The following is a 15,045-nucleotide window of genomic DNA, read 5'->3' as shown; positions in this document are numbered from 1 at the left end:
CACCAGAAGTGGGGTAAAGCAATTGGTTGCAACTAGGGATGAGCGGGTTCGGTTCCCTGAGAACCGAACCCACCCGAACTTCGGGGATCCGGGGCGATCCGAGCCCAAGCTCGGATCTCCCTGTCTGCCCCGGATCCCTCTCCCGAGGCAAAACCTCGAGATCTGCTGTCGGATCTCGAGGTTTTGCCTCGAGCGGCCATTTAAAAAAAAATGCCTTTGCCTTTAATGGGCAAAGTGCTGATTGGCTGACAGAGCCGTCTGTCACGGCTCTCAGCCAATCAGCATTATGGTGCTCATTTGCATGTAGCACGGACTCGTGAGATCCGTGCTACATGCATCTGTGTGATTGACAGTGACACAGAGCACAGATGGGTCAGTGAGACCCGTCTGTGCTGCTGTGTATTTCAATGACACAGATGCACGCACGGACCAGGAGATCCGTGCTACTTGCATCTGTGTCATTGACACAGAGCACTAACGGGTCCGTGAGACCCGTCTGTGCTGCTGTGGTAAATAAAAAAAAAAAAACCTGTGTAAAAAGAGAAAAAAATGGCGTCCTCCCCCCCAAAAAAAGAGCAACCAGCCCCGGGCATTAGTGACCCAGTGCTGGGTGTGCTTAAATACAGGGGACAAACGACATAGGGGTCCCCTGTACTTAAACACAACCAGCACCGGGCTAGTCAGAACCAGAGCTGGTTGCCAAAATACGGGGGACAAACGACGTAGGGGTCCCCCGTATTCTGCGCAACCAGCTCTGGGCTCTGATCCGGTCCTGGTTCTGGAAATACAGGGGAAAAAAATGAGTAGGGTTCCCCTGTATGTTCCAGAACCAGCACTGGACTTTTTCTAGCGGGGGGCTGATGCCACAGCCAGGGGAGCCCTTTCACCGGGCCCCCCAGCCGCAGCATCAGCCCTGACCGCTAGTCAGCCCAGGCCGGGGATCCCTGGAGAGCTGGGGACCCCCCCAATAAAGGGGTCACCCTCTCCAGGGCACCCCAGGCCCAGGCTGATAGCCCGGGGCTATCCCCGCCACCCCTGGTGGCGGTGGGTGGCGGGTTGATTGTGTGGTGTGGTGTAAATAAAGAATATCAAACATTGTCTTTACAAGTAGAACTGCAAGTCCCAGCAAGCCTGCCCCGCATGCTGGTACTTGGAGAACCACAAGTACCAGCATGCAGGGCATTAAGGGCCCACTAGTACCTGTAGTTCACCTGTAAAAAAAATGTTTAAAAAAACACAGGACACACACACCGTGACAGTATAAGTTTATTAAACATACATACACACACACACACACACACACATGTACACATACTCACCTATGTAACCCTGTAGCATCGGTCCACTTGTCCGGTAAAGTATCCATAGGGGACCTGTGAAAAAAAACATACTCACCATCTCCTATGCGAGGTTCTGTCCTCTTCGTTCCAAAGTAGGCATCCCCGGACTTGGCAAAAAAAAAAAACGAAAACGCGATCCACGAACTTAGTACCGTTCTATAGAACGGTACTTCCCGAATGAGAGCTTAGCGGCGGGGTATCACCATGGAAACCCCGCTGCTAAGCGTTCATTGGCTGAGAGAGGCCATCTCCCGTCTCTCTCAGCCAATGAACGGCTCCCTCCATTGTAGTCAATGCTGGGAGCCGCAAGGTTATTAAAGTTTACCCTGCGGTTCCCACCATTGACTACAATGGAGGGAGCCGTTCATTGGCTGAGAGACGGGAGATGACCTCTCTCAGCCAATGAACGCTTAGCAGCGGGGTTTCCATGGTGATACCCCGCCGCTAAGCTCTCATTCGGGAAGTACCGTTCTATAGAACGGTACTAAGTTCGTGGATCGCGTTTTCGTTTTTTTTTTTTTTGCCAAGTCCGGGGATGCCTACTTTGGAACGAAGAGGACAGAACCTCGCATAGGAGATGGTGAGTATGTTTTTTTTCACAGGTCCCCTATGGATACTTTACCGGACAAGTGGACCGATGCTACAGGGTTACATAGGTGAGTATGTGTACATGTGTGTGTGTGTATGTATGTTTAATAAACTTATACTGTCACGGTGTGTGTGTCCTGTGTTTTTTTAAACATTTTTTTTACAGGTGAACTACAGGTACTAGTGGGCCCTTAATGCCCTGCATGCTGGTACTTGTGGTTCTCCAAGTACCAGCATGCGGGGCAGGCTAGCTGGGACTTGCAGTTCTACTTGTAAAGACAATGTTTGATATTCTTTATTTACACCACACCACACAATCAACCCGCCACCCACCGCCACCAGGGGTGGCGGGGATAGCCCCGGGCTATCAGCCTGGGCCTGGGGTGCCCTGGAGAGGGTGACCCCTTTATTGGGGGGGTCCCCAGCTCTCCAGGGATCCCCGGCCTGGGCTGACTAGCGGTCAGGGTTGATGCTGCGGCTGGGGGGCCCGGTGAAAGGGCTCCCCTGGCTGTGGCATCAGCCCCCCGCTAGAAAAAGTCCAGTGCTGGTTCTGGAACATACAGGGGAACCCTACTCATTTTTTGTCCCCTATATTTCCAGAACCAGGACCGGATCAGAGCCCAGAGCTGGTTGCGCAGAATACAGGGGACCCCTACGTCGTTTGTCCCCCGTATTTTGGCAACCAGCGCTGGTTCTGACTAGCCCGGTGCTGGTTGTGCTTAAGTACAGGGGACCCCTACGTCGTTTGTCCCCTGTATTTAAGCACACCCAGCACTGGGTTACTAATGCCCGGGGCTGGTTGCTCTTTTTTGGGGGGGTGCACGCCATTTTTTTCTTTTTTTACACAGGTTTTTTTTTTTTTTTTTACCACAGCAGCACAGACGGGTCTCACGGACCTGTCATTGCTCTGTGCCAATCACACAGATGCATGTAGCACGGATCTCCCGGGTTCGTGCTACATGCAAATGGGCACCATAACGCTGATTGGCTTCCTGTCTGCCACTGCAGTGCCACTCCTAGATGGGCCACGTGTTTGTGCCGCCCCCTTGTGTCGCTTAGCATAGTCATCCAGCTTCCTCGGTACAACCTTTTGGCCTAAAAACAATATTGTGAGGTGTGAGGTGTTCAGAATAGAGTGGAAATGAGTGGAAATTAATGTTATTGGGGTTATTAATAGCGTAGGAACAAAAAAAGGCCCATTTATGTGATTTTAGCGGGTTTTTTTTATTTTTTAAGAAAAAATCCAGATCCAAAACACAAAACCCAGAACCCAAAACACGGAAGGGTGGTTTTGGCAAAACCAATCCAGATCCAAAACACGAAGAAAGATCCAGATCCAAAACCAAAACACAAAACACGAAAAGTGTCCGGTGCACACCCCTAGTTGCAACCTTTGGTGACAATATTAATGCCATCTTGCTATTAACCTGTATTTAAAAATTTAGTAAGTAGTAAACATTTGCTGATTATACAATTATTCTTCAGAAGACAACACAAGTTAGAATCCAAATTATGAAACAAATTTCTGAAAGCATGAAAGACTATAACAGTATTGAATTCATGTTAATATTTAGCATATGCCTGATCAGAAGGCCGAAGATTTAGTAAAAGTCTGGTTTTATTGCGGTTTTCCAACTGCCACACATCTGGTGCATTTATCAGCTGGAACGCTCAGGATTTCAAGTTTGAGCTTGAAAACTGAAACTGCATCCAATGAATAGCAGTTTAAAAACCACTAAATTGCCTGCAGTTTATGGCAAACAGATGATTTTTTTAGACCAATCCATATAGTAAAGCCAAAAGGAAAACATTTGGCTTTACCAAATACATAATCTAACAGCCCAGTTCTATTCAGCATCAGTCCCAGTTATATGGGGGAAGGTAATAATTTGGCCCCTTGCACCTAGATAGCCCCAGTCCAATGCGAAGCAGCACTTGGCCCCTCCTTGTACCTCTGTTCGGGAGGTACTATGTGTAAAATACAGTATTACCACCAACTTCCTAATATAAACATATAGGGATCTATTCAATAATGTTTAAACCTTCTTGCCCACAAGTAAGTGCGGTTATATACCACACTTACTGTAGATATGAATGCACAGATTTTTGTTTGCAGGTTCATAGGGCTGCATATAAAATCCACGAGTCCATGGTTTGATGGGGACAAAATGAAGTGCTGTTGCCAGCATTTCTACACAATGGCAATTTGCTCCCCCCCTTTCCCTCACACTCAATTGAATCAACCTCATAGAACAGCATCTGGTCTTCACCTATAGCTGCCCAAATTTCCTATACACCACTATGTGCTCCCCAGTACTCACTAGCTACCTTGTGTTCTACAGTTCAAATTTATATTAAAAATGGTGCATGCAAAATATATATTGAAGGCAAATGCCATGAGCAGAAACATTGATAATGGTAGGTATAATAGCAGTGAGTCAAATAACATATAATGTTCAAAATTAAAACATGCACAAACAGAATAGGTTTCTCAGACTGAGATCCAGTAAAGGCGACAGAGAGGAATAAACATAAACAGAAAAAAATTAATAGCGGTGGTAGACAAGGCAAGCCAGGAGGCATGGATAGTCAAATACGCGTTTCAAAGAACTTCCTCAAGGATATGGTTCATTTGGCATGGTGATATTTAAATAGGGCATCCCATAAAACAGAATCAAAAATCCCCAAGCCAGATAACTCACATCCCAGAGGAAATTATTTGAATGAAATGCTTTGGATGGTTCCTGCAGAATTTTACACATCATCCATGGAGAAGGGGCACATGGACTTGGAGCTCTCTGAGTGTGACACAGTTTATATTTTCCTGGGAGCAGTGATGTGTGCAGTAACCCCTAGGGTTTTGTGGGTTCGGATCAGGACCCGTAGACTTAGCTTGATGAGTGGGAGAATAGCAGAAGCTTGAGGCCTTAATAAGACTATTATTATTATCCTTTATTAATATGGCGCCACAAGGGTTCTGCAGCGCCTTACAAAGTACAGAAACAAATGAGCACACAAGACAACATTTATTAACAGTACAGACAATGCAGGACAAGTACATGATGTATAAACAATGCTGTATAACACCTAAATAAGCAGCAGGGTGTCAGTAAGCAGTTTTAGGTGCCATTGTAAATTAAAGTAAAAGTAAGGCAAGAAGAAGCACGTGAGGAAAGAGGGCCCTCCTCGTGAGAGCTTACATTCTGAGGGGAGGGTCAGACAAACAGGGGTGACACAGATGGGCTAGATAGTGAGGAAGGAGCATAGAGTAGTGGGTTAGGATGAGCCCTGGAGAGCATTGAGGAAGAAATGGGTCTTGAGGGCCCATTTGAAGATTAAGAGCCAGGAAGCCAAGTGATAGAGGAATTTTGCAGGAGCAGTGGTGTCAGAGGGGTATAGCCAGGGTTTGGTGATGGCAAGGAGAATCAAGGCATTGCAGATGAAGTGCTCATGAACGGAGACCAGTTTAATATAGACAAAACTGGCTTTCCAGAGGGAACAGGAGAGAGGGACAAAGTTAAGACGCGAGAAGAGAAGGAGATTATTAGGGTTGATGTAGTGTGGAGGTGATATTGATCTAGAGAAGGAGGATAAGGAGTGTGGGGTTATGCGGCTGGCTTCTGAATGAGGAAGGGTGACAGCAGGTGGTGGGTAAGGTGGAGGTTTAGTGTGGTGTGGGGGGGGGGGGAAGGATAGGTAACTTGGAGAAAAGACAGGGTGCAGAGTTTAGTGGTGGTGCAGCAGGACCATGGTGGAAGAGAAGTTAATAATACTGGAGTTGCGGGAGATGCAGTGGAGAGACTTATATGTGATGAAGAGAGACAGGGGAGAGGAAGGAGGGGGAGAACGTAGAGGGGACTATGTTTGGAGAAATGAGGTGAAAACTGGTGGTGGAGGAGAAAATAATGTAGCAGCTGAGTGAGGGAGGAGTAGAAGAAAAGAGACATTGTGTAGATGAGGCAGTTGGGGGGGGAAAGTCAGTAGTAGTAATGAGTGTGAGATGAGGGAGCAGTACAGGTCAAAGGTCAAAATCAGATAAAAGGAAGAACAGTGCTGGAAGATGTAAAGGCACAACTACAATAGTATATTATAACCAAAAAAGGAGTCTAGAGGTGTTCAAGTTGCAAGACTTGAGAATTAGTATAAAGTATGAATATATAAAAAAATAAAAGGTATAGGTGTGAAACAATGGCAGATACTACAGTGGTATAAAGATAAATTGACAGTGGTATTGGAATGATTTAAACATTGTAGAGAAGAAGCACAAACATACAAGTATTAAATGTTCAGTAAGCAAGTAGTTGCTTGCAATACTGAAGCAGGGTGTTTGGCAAAAAGAGTGTCCAGGTTATAATGGAAGCTGGTGGCTGAGTAGCAGGGTTTCCAGAAGCTCAGATCCTTTGTTTTTTCCCCAAGTTTTAGAGAGTTCTTTTAAAATGTTGTCCTCCTGTCTTCCTCCTGCTTAACTCCTGACTAACTCTTTAAGTTATGCTGTACATGTAGTCCCACTTAGAAAAAAACCCACTTTGAAATAAAACCTAGCAGCCTTGTACAAGCCTAAAGCCATGTGACCTACTACTTTGCATGAGACCAATTATAATATATGAATAGTATTGGTGTGAATGAGGGGTCTATTTACTAAGCCTTGGATGGGGAAAAAGTGAACATAGATAGAGTCCCAAACCATCAGATCCTGTCATTTTTCAAATCCAGCCTGTGACATGGCAATTAGGAGCTGATTGGTTGGGACTTTATCTCCATCCAAGGCTTAGTAAATAGACCCCTTAGTATGAAGCTTGATCAATACAGTACTCAGAACTAACAAGCAGGACAGGTAGTAGGAGTGACCACAGCAGAGTGCCTGTAGTACCAATGACAGCCTGCTGGAGAATAAATCATGATGTACTGTGCAATGTTGAAGGTAGAAGATAGATGAAGCTCCAGAGTATAATGGAACACCTGCTGGATTGAGTTCCTGGTACAAGACTGCCCAGATGATAAATGGGGACTGAATGATGCAGGATGTATTTGTATGCAGGTAGCTGGAGATGCAGTGGAAACTGGTGCAGATGCACTCTATGGGGTATATTTACTCAAGTGAGAGTTTTTAGAAGTAGAGATGTTGCCCATAGCAACCAATCAGATTCTAACTATTATCTTCTTGAAGGTGCTAGTTAAATGTTAAAAAGAATCTCCACTTCTAAAAACTCTCACTTTAGTAAATGTACCCCCTATGAGTGCAAATAACTGAAAGCATCGTCAGATGCAAGTGCACTAGAATGCAAGTCACTGAAGGCGAACCAGATGTAGATGCACTTTGGAAATGCATGTTACTGATGGTAGAATCCGATGCAGCTGCACTTAGCAAATGCAGATTGCTGGAAGCAGGATCAGATGCCAGACATGGATCAGGACAGCAAGACCCACTGCAACAATGAGACTGATATTCAGATGAAGAGAGTTGTTCTGACAATAAACAATTTGAAATAGGGCACTCCCAGGGTCTATTGGTCAGACAGGTCATGTGAGCATAACGCCTGGAATCTGGTAGGCTCATGTAGTCACATGAATGAAACCAATATGGTGACTTCCAAGCTCGAACTCTGAAGGTACTGCCAGATGGGATTTGCCAGGCCCATATGGAGATGTGCCAGCCAGAGTCTCAAGAACGCCATGCGCAACCAGGAGTGGCATGGACGGCGATGACATGACACTTATTTTATTATGTACTAATTTTTTATATTTATTTTTATTAATAAAAAACTACAATACTTTAATATGATTTTTTGTGTTTGTTAGTGTGGGGATTTCATTTTAGTAGCTTGAAGATTCAGCAACTCCTGTTGATTATTTTGTTTAAAGTGGCCCACTAGCATTGAAGTGGAAGGATATTAGGTAAGCCTGAGTTTTCTATATTCATGTACACATATATTGTAGGAGTTTGAATTCTCTTTTTCATTATTTAACTAGTACACTATGAGTACACATGCCAGGTAGTGAGGCGTCTATAGGAGGTGCTATCAGCGCAATAAGGGGCAGCCCTGAAGGCACCCCTGGGGTCCCAGTTGCAGTGCTGAGTGGGAAGCATATGCAGGAAGCTTGGGCAATGGAGGAGGCACTCCGCCTCCATTGTCTAGTAGTTCTGCCCCTAAGTGTGAAGCTGGAAAGGAAGGTTGGGACGGATCTTTGATCGGTCATGCAGTTTCTTGTTGATTGGACCCAATGGAGGGGCCAGCCGCTAGGAACTTTGGCCCTGATGGAAATCAGGCAGATTTGGGGGGGGGGGGGGGGGTTGTTGTGTTTGTGTGGGTGCCATGGTAGTGTATTATACTGAGTTTGATGCTCACACAGCTGAAATATTACTGGGACATTACGTCAGTGGTTCCCAAACTTTTTAGAATCATAGCGCCCTAGAGTATCAGCAGTGTTTTCACGGCACCCCTAAGCCAAAAGTTTGTTATTGAGAAATTCAGAAAAAAATGTAGTAAAGTAGTACAATGAAATAAATTGTGCTTACCTGTCATCCTTCGGGTCAGTTATGTGGTGGTGGACAGGTTTGTGCTTCTGTTTGTGCACATATTTACATTACATTGACCATAAATTATTTCATTTGGTGCTGGACCACCAACCTGAGGCACTCGTGTAAGTGTCACAAGGCACCCCAGGGTGCCATGGGGCAGTTTGGGAACCACTGCATTACATCATAGTTAATGAGAGGTTCAGGAACGGAGTTCCTGCAGAAAAATAGCACTATGCATGTTCAAATCAAATTGTTTATGGTCAATGCGATAGGCAAAACCAGTGCTGGTGGCTGCCAATCATAAAATATGTGGACAAACATAAGAGCAACCCTGTCCACCACCACATAACTGAATATAACGTAATGCGGATTTCTAATTAAATAGTAAAAAGTCACTTGTGTTAAGCAATTATTCCCTACTCATGGCTAACTGAATCAGCCCTTGTAAGAGGTATATTGTTAATTGCCTTCTGTTCACTGACTTAAGGTACACACTACAGATGCGTCCAGTTACATTGTGGCTGACCACGCCACAAACTTGCGCAAGCATCACGTCGTGCAAATTCTTGTGCCTGCATATGCTACAATACACTATGGTGCGCACTGCGATCACACCATGCATTCCTATGGAGGTGCAAATGCATACGTAGTGCACACTTATCCACTCGCAGGTGCGTCTCGTGCTATGCTTGTGCCAATGATTGCCACGCAAGCGGCAAGGATATACAGTAGCTGGGCATATCTGTAGAGCGACCCACCAACCTGACGTCTGCCTGATGTGCTGGGCTTGACAGCTGAGCTGGGCAGGCATTTTAATATTACCTGCCCAGTTGAGCTGTCAATTACCGCCGGGTCCCTGCAGCATGTGTACGGGCGATTGGTAGGCCAGATATGTCGGCCATCTCCTATGCTGCACAGCAGATCGGATATGTCTGTGAACTATGGACCTGATTCAAACCCGTTCGCTATATGCGTGTGCTCGCAAGTGGCCCGATGGTCTGCATACGCGCATGCTTTGTTCTGCTCGTGCGCAAACTACTCACTGCGATCGCATACCGCTCGCTCGCCCTGCAAAGACAGCCCAGGAGAGGCCGTTTGTGGGTGGTAACAGGGGCTGTCCTGTAATAACGGGGGGTTGGAGATGCGAACGCAGGCGTGCCTAAGTGTTTCAATGCCGTTTCAGAGGCATGCATAATTAACAGGCAGCGTCATAGTACACATCACTTGGCTTTTTTCACACTGAAATGTTCGCAGGGCTTGCCGTAGGGCAAGGCTACCACAAGCACTGTGTTCGCATCCGATGGTCCTCGATGTACCAATGTTTTAATACACTTCCTGGAGATGACAGGTGCCAGTGGGCGTCTCTACATATGCTAAGGGGTGTCTGCAAACGCAGAGAGATTGCTCGCACAGCCAAAGTGGGTGTGCTTATACCTTGGCGAGCGATCGCATCCCATGACGCCAAGTTGGAAAATTTGCATAAGCTCAGTGCGAGCACACGCATATAGCAAACGGGTCTGAATCAGGCCCTATGTCATTAGACTTATTCGCTACACACACCTGGTGATGCACTTCAGATGGAATCAGTATATAATACCGGCGGTTCAAATCCTGAGACGAGAAGCCTGACAGCAGGAGATCCCGACGCCGGCTGGTAAGTACCCTAAACCTCACCTCTCCACCCCCTAACCCTCCCTTAGGGGTGCCTAACCTTAAATCCCCCCGGGGGTGCCTAAATATAACCCCCCCCTTCCCACACCCTACACCTAACCGTCCCAGGGGGTGCCTAACCCTAACCTACCCCCGGGGATGCATAAACCTCCCGCCTAGGGGTGCCTAACCCTAACCTCCCCCCCCAAATCCTAACTCTGCTACACTTCCTAAACTCAACCCTCTCCCCCCCCTCCCTTAGCCTTATAGGCCGGGTGCTAATTGTTCAAGAATTATACCTTATTATAAGTGTGACAGCTAAGTGGGCATTTTAGAAATCCAATTTCTTCTTTATCACATACCAAAGGAGGTTTGCTAACGCTTATCCATTACAAATTTGTCACTTGCCCTCTAGGCAATGAAACTGTGGCCGGCTATAGAAAGTGAGAAATGCCATGTGATATCTGGTATTTTTGTATCACATCCATAAAATGAATTTCGCGGATGTTTGCCCAATTACTACAAAAAAGTAGCAGAAGCAGGAACGGCATTGCTGCAGGTGGGAAAATAAAGCAACAGCATAGATCGCACTTTAAACAGTTTAGGGTTCCATGTCTTAATAGTCATTTTGTTTTTCAGTAACTATATCAAATTTGTTAAACCTGTTTGACAAGAAGCCTGACAAATAAGTCACTCACTAGCAATGTTAATAACAGGGAAGGAATAGCTGAAGTCGCCACACCCGGTACTGCTGTACAATAAAGATGTTTCTGGAATTTTTGTTTAACCCCATCATTCAATTCACTTTAAATATGTTTCTTTATATCTCACTTTGTTTACTTTAACTGTGTGTTCAGTAAAAAATTGACAATGTTCAGGAATAAGTTCAGACATTAGGTTTATTTATATAACTTTCAGAAAACATTATGAAAAACAATGGATTCCATATTTAGGAATTACTGTACTAAATTTAAATGTATGAAGTGTATTTATTTTATACATCTGATTTACCGGTCTTATTTTTTTTTTTTTTTACAATTGCTCAAACATGTACAATTAACCTGCATAAAATATATGAAACATCAATAAATAGTTGTGTGTATATACATACACACACACATATATATATATATATACATACATACATATACACATGATTTGAGCAATGCTACAGTACATCCACAGAAGATCTGTGGTTAGTTCTCCAAGATATTTGGAGCAACCTTCCTGCCGAGTTCCTTCAAAAACTGTGTGCAAGTGCCAGGGCTGCCATGAGAAATTGTGGGGCCCAGGACTGACAAAATAGGCAGGGCCCCCTCCCTACCTTATTCATACCCTCCCCCCCCAGGTTTTTAAATCCAGTCTCCGCCCAGTTTTTTTTTTTTTAACACCTCAATCCCACTTACCTTACTTTTGGGAAGAAGGAAAAATTAGGCTTCTTCCACCAGCACTGCAGACGCTGCTCCTCTTAATCCACGGCTCCTCCGACATTGATGATCTCTCCAGTGGCGGAACTAGAGAGTGGTGGGCCCAGGTGCAAGAATATGCTTTGGGCCCTCTCCCTCCCCCCGTGTGTGTATCCTGATGAATGGGATATAACCCCCGAAATGTTGAAAATGTGCCGCCTATATATGCACATAATTACATTATGACCATATAAAATACGTTGGAAAAGCCGGATGTAAATTAAATACATTAAAATAGTATAATTTACTTAAAATACATTGAAATAGCCACTTCCACCATTACACTTGTGCAGTTCAGATGGGTAAGACTTCACCTGCGTCTCTCAGTCCCTAACCCAGCCCCTGCGTCTCTCAGTCCCTAACCCAGCCCCATGTGTCTCTCAGCCCCAAACCCCTCTAGTGCGTCCCTAACCCAGCCCCTGCATCCCTCAGCCACAACCTCAGCCCCTGGGTCTCTCATCCCCAAACCAAGCCCCTGCGTCTCTCAGCAGGAAACTCTGCCCGTGTCTCACAACCCTCAGCCCCTCTGCCTCACAAACCCAAGATGTGCCTCACAACCCTCAGCCTTTGTGCCTCACAGCCCCCAGGACCCTGTGCCTCGCAGCCCCCAGACCCTGTGCCTCGCAGCCCCCAGACCCTCACAACCCGACTCTGTGTCTCACAGCCTCAGCCGGCGCCTCTGAGCCCCCAGCCTCTGAGTCTCACAGCGTCTTTATCTCCAGCTCTACCCCCTCCGCAACCACCCTCCATGCCGTTGCTCTACTCACCAGCCAACACTTACCTGCTGCCTCCTGTGCTGTTCCTCTTCTCGACGGCTCGGTCCTGGCTCCTCTCTGCTGTGGCGGGACGTCATGCGCGGCACTGCATCAACTTTATTGCGTCAGGCCTCCTAGGCCCCGCCTCCCTCTGCCCGCAGCCGCAGTCCAATCATAGCTTGCGGACCGGCAGCCAATCAGCAGTGGCTGTCGGTCCGCGAGCTGTAATTGGCCCGCGGCCGGCATGTGATCTGCTGCCCCTCTCTCTGTAAAGGCCGGGACTAGTCTGATGGCGGGCCTGCCGGAGGTCTCTCCCTCCAGCGGCGCGCGCCGAGTGTCATGTGAAGTGGTGGAGGAGCGGCCAGAGCAGCTTCTTCCTCCAGCTCCATCCATGGGGACCGGGTCGTTCGGGCTGCAGGCTCTGTGGTCATAGAAGCGGCCGGGCCCCCCTCCGTTCAGCCAGGGTCCGGGCCCGGGACTCCAGTCCCGGCAGTCCCCCCCTGATGGCGGCCCTGGCAAGTGCACCTAGAAGAATAGATGCTGTTTTGAAGGCAAAGGGAGGTTACACCGAATTTATTTTATTTATTAACATTTTCTTATATAGCGCAACATATTCCGTTGCAGTTCACAATTGGAAAGACTAATAGAACAAAACTGGGCAATAACAGACAGACATAGAGGTAGGAAGGCCCTGCTCGCAAGCTTACAATCTAAAGCACAGGTTCTCAAACTCGGTCCTCAGGACATGTTTTCCAGGTCTCCTCACAGAATCACAAGTGAAATAATTAGCTCCACTTGTGGATCTTTTAAAATGTGTCAGTGAGTAATGAATACACCTGTGCACCTGCTAGGTGACCTAGAAAACATGACCTGCGTGGGGTCCTGAGGACAGAGTTTGAAAACCACTGATCTATAGGGATATTGATTTGATTTAGATTTCTCTTCTGCTCATTCATTCACTTTTCATTTTGTTAATACTTCTATTTTTGCAGCTTTTACTTTTTCCACACCTGCCAAAAACTTTGTCACAGTACTGAATATATATATATATATATATATATATATATATATATATATAGTACACACACGCACATATATACACACAATCCGGGTAGATATGCACTCCTATACTTCCAATAGACAAATGCCAGGGTGCAACAATCGGCTGCTTGAGTGCTTTTGTTTTGTCTACATCAGACCAGCGGAGTGCCGTTCTTCTGTGTCCCATATATATATATATATATATATATATACACACACACATATATATATATGTGATACAAATTAGTGTAAGTGGCGCACAAAGTTCATATATAATCGTGCAACAACAAACAAAACACTGAACTTGTGTATCAATATTATAAACACTCCCTTTCTGAGGTGGCTGCCAAAACTTCCAAATAGTGATCTATTCAGCAAAATCACAGAAAAGAATTGGTTTACAAAAGATGAAGGAACGGCGCCTTCAGTGTATATATTTTTTGAATTATAAAATCTACAGCAATAGTATTTTAACCAGGTCCATAAAGTCTAAATGTAAGTCCTTGCAAACTCTTCGTGTAGTCCTCACGGTACAATCTCAAAGAAAACAGAAAAAAAACAAACATAGTGTAATCCGAGACTAAATATATCAACATATAAGTTTTAAAGTGCTGACGTGCAATAGTAGTGAATACAGACATAAACGTGCTAGAAACACTCCACACGTGTTCAAATCATAAACTCCAGCACCCAGAGTAAGATTAGCCTCGTACCAGCTATAGTTTGTCATATGTCAGTATCAAAAGGATCTTTCCTTTTCAGCTCTTTCCAGATTCAGGAACCAGGTCCACGTGTACATATGGATATAGCAAAGAAAGAGCCTCCAATAGTGTAATAAGTTTTAAATACACATACACTTTAATGAAAAATAAAATAAAGACTCGTACAATGTAACAAGAATAAAAGAGCTTATCTGTCCAATAATATGGAAGTGTGACAGGAGGTCCTTCTCAACGCGTTTCATCCCGCTGTGGTCTCTGGGGGCTTCTTCAGGAGTGGATACATCAAATTTCTGTCCCCCCCCTCTTGCAGGTAGAGTCACCTGATCAATCATCCTGGTACATAGGTCGACCATCAGAATAGCGCTCACGAAAGGAGTTAGCGACCAACCTGTTGCTCGCCACTTTATTGAAGCAGGCCATAATCTTGCATGTTTAAAATACAGGATGATTGATCAGGTGACCCTACCTGCAAGAGGGGGGTGACAGAAATTTGATGTTACTAAGACGTGAAGCATTCTGGATTCATTTTCTTGACGTTATTGCACCCAAAGGTCTTAATGAAGTTTTACCAGTGGCCTGTCTTAGTTAATTTTGTCCTTTGATTTTGTAGGTGTGCGTTATGGTTGAAATATTATTATGCTCTGCTTATTTTTCTTGATATCTATTTGCATGCTATTACACATGATGTTTTTGTTATACGTTATTGATATCTTATGGTTCCAGACAGTTGTCCTATCACCAACATGAATTGCATTTTATTGTGGTAGATATTATCATATATATAGATCTATATGTCATTTATCCTGCCTATTATATGTTTGCTGTCCCGTCCATGAATGTTATATTTTGCTGTATCTCCATGGTGATGGGTATTTTGTTTTGTCACTGACAGAGACTGCATTATGATGTGGTTGACGTCATTATCGGGCGCGCAGACCCGCTCGGGGCTGGAGCGCGAGTCAC

The sequence above is a fragment of the Taudactylus pleione genome, unplaced genomic scaffold (assembly GCF_031769625.1).
Source record: "Taudactylus pleione unplaced genomic scaffold, aTauple2 ptg000487l, whole genome shotgun sequence".
Classification (NCBI taxonomy): Eukaryota; Metazoa; Chordata; class Amphibia; order Anura; family Myobatrachidae; genus Taudactylus; species Taudactylus pleione.
This window is presented reverse-complemented; position numbering follows the sequence as displayed.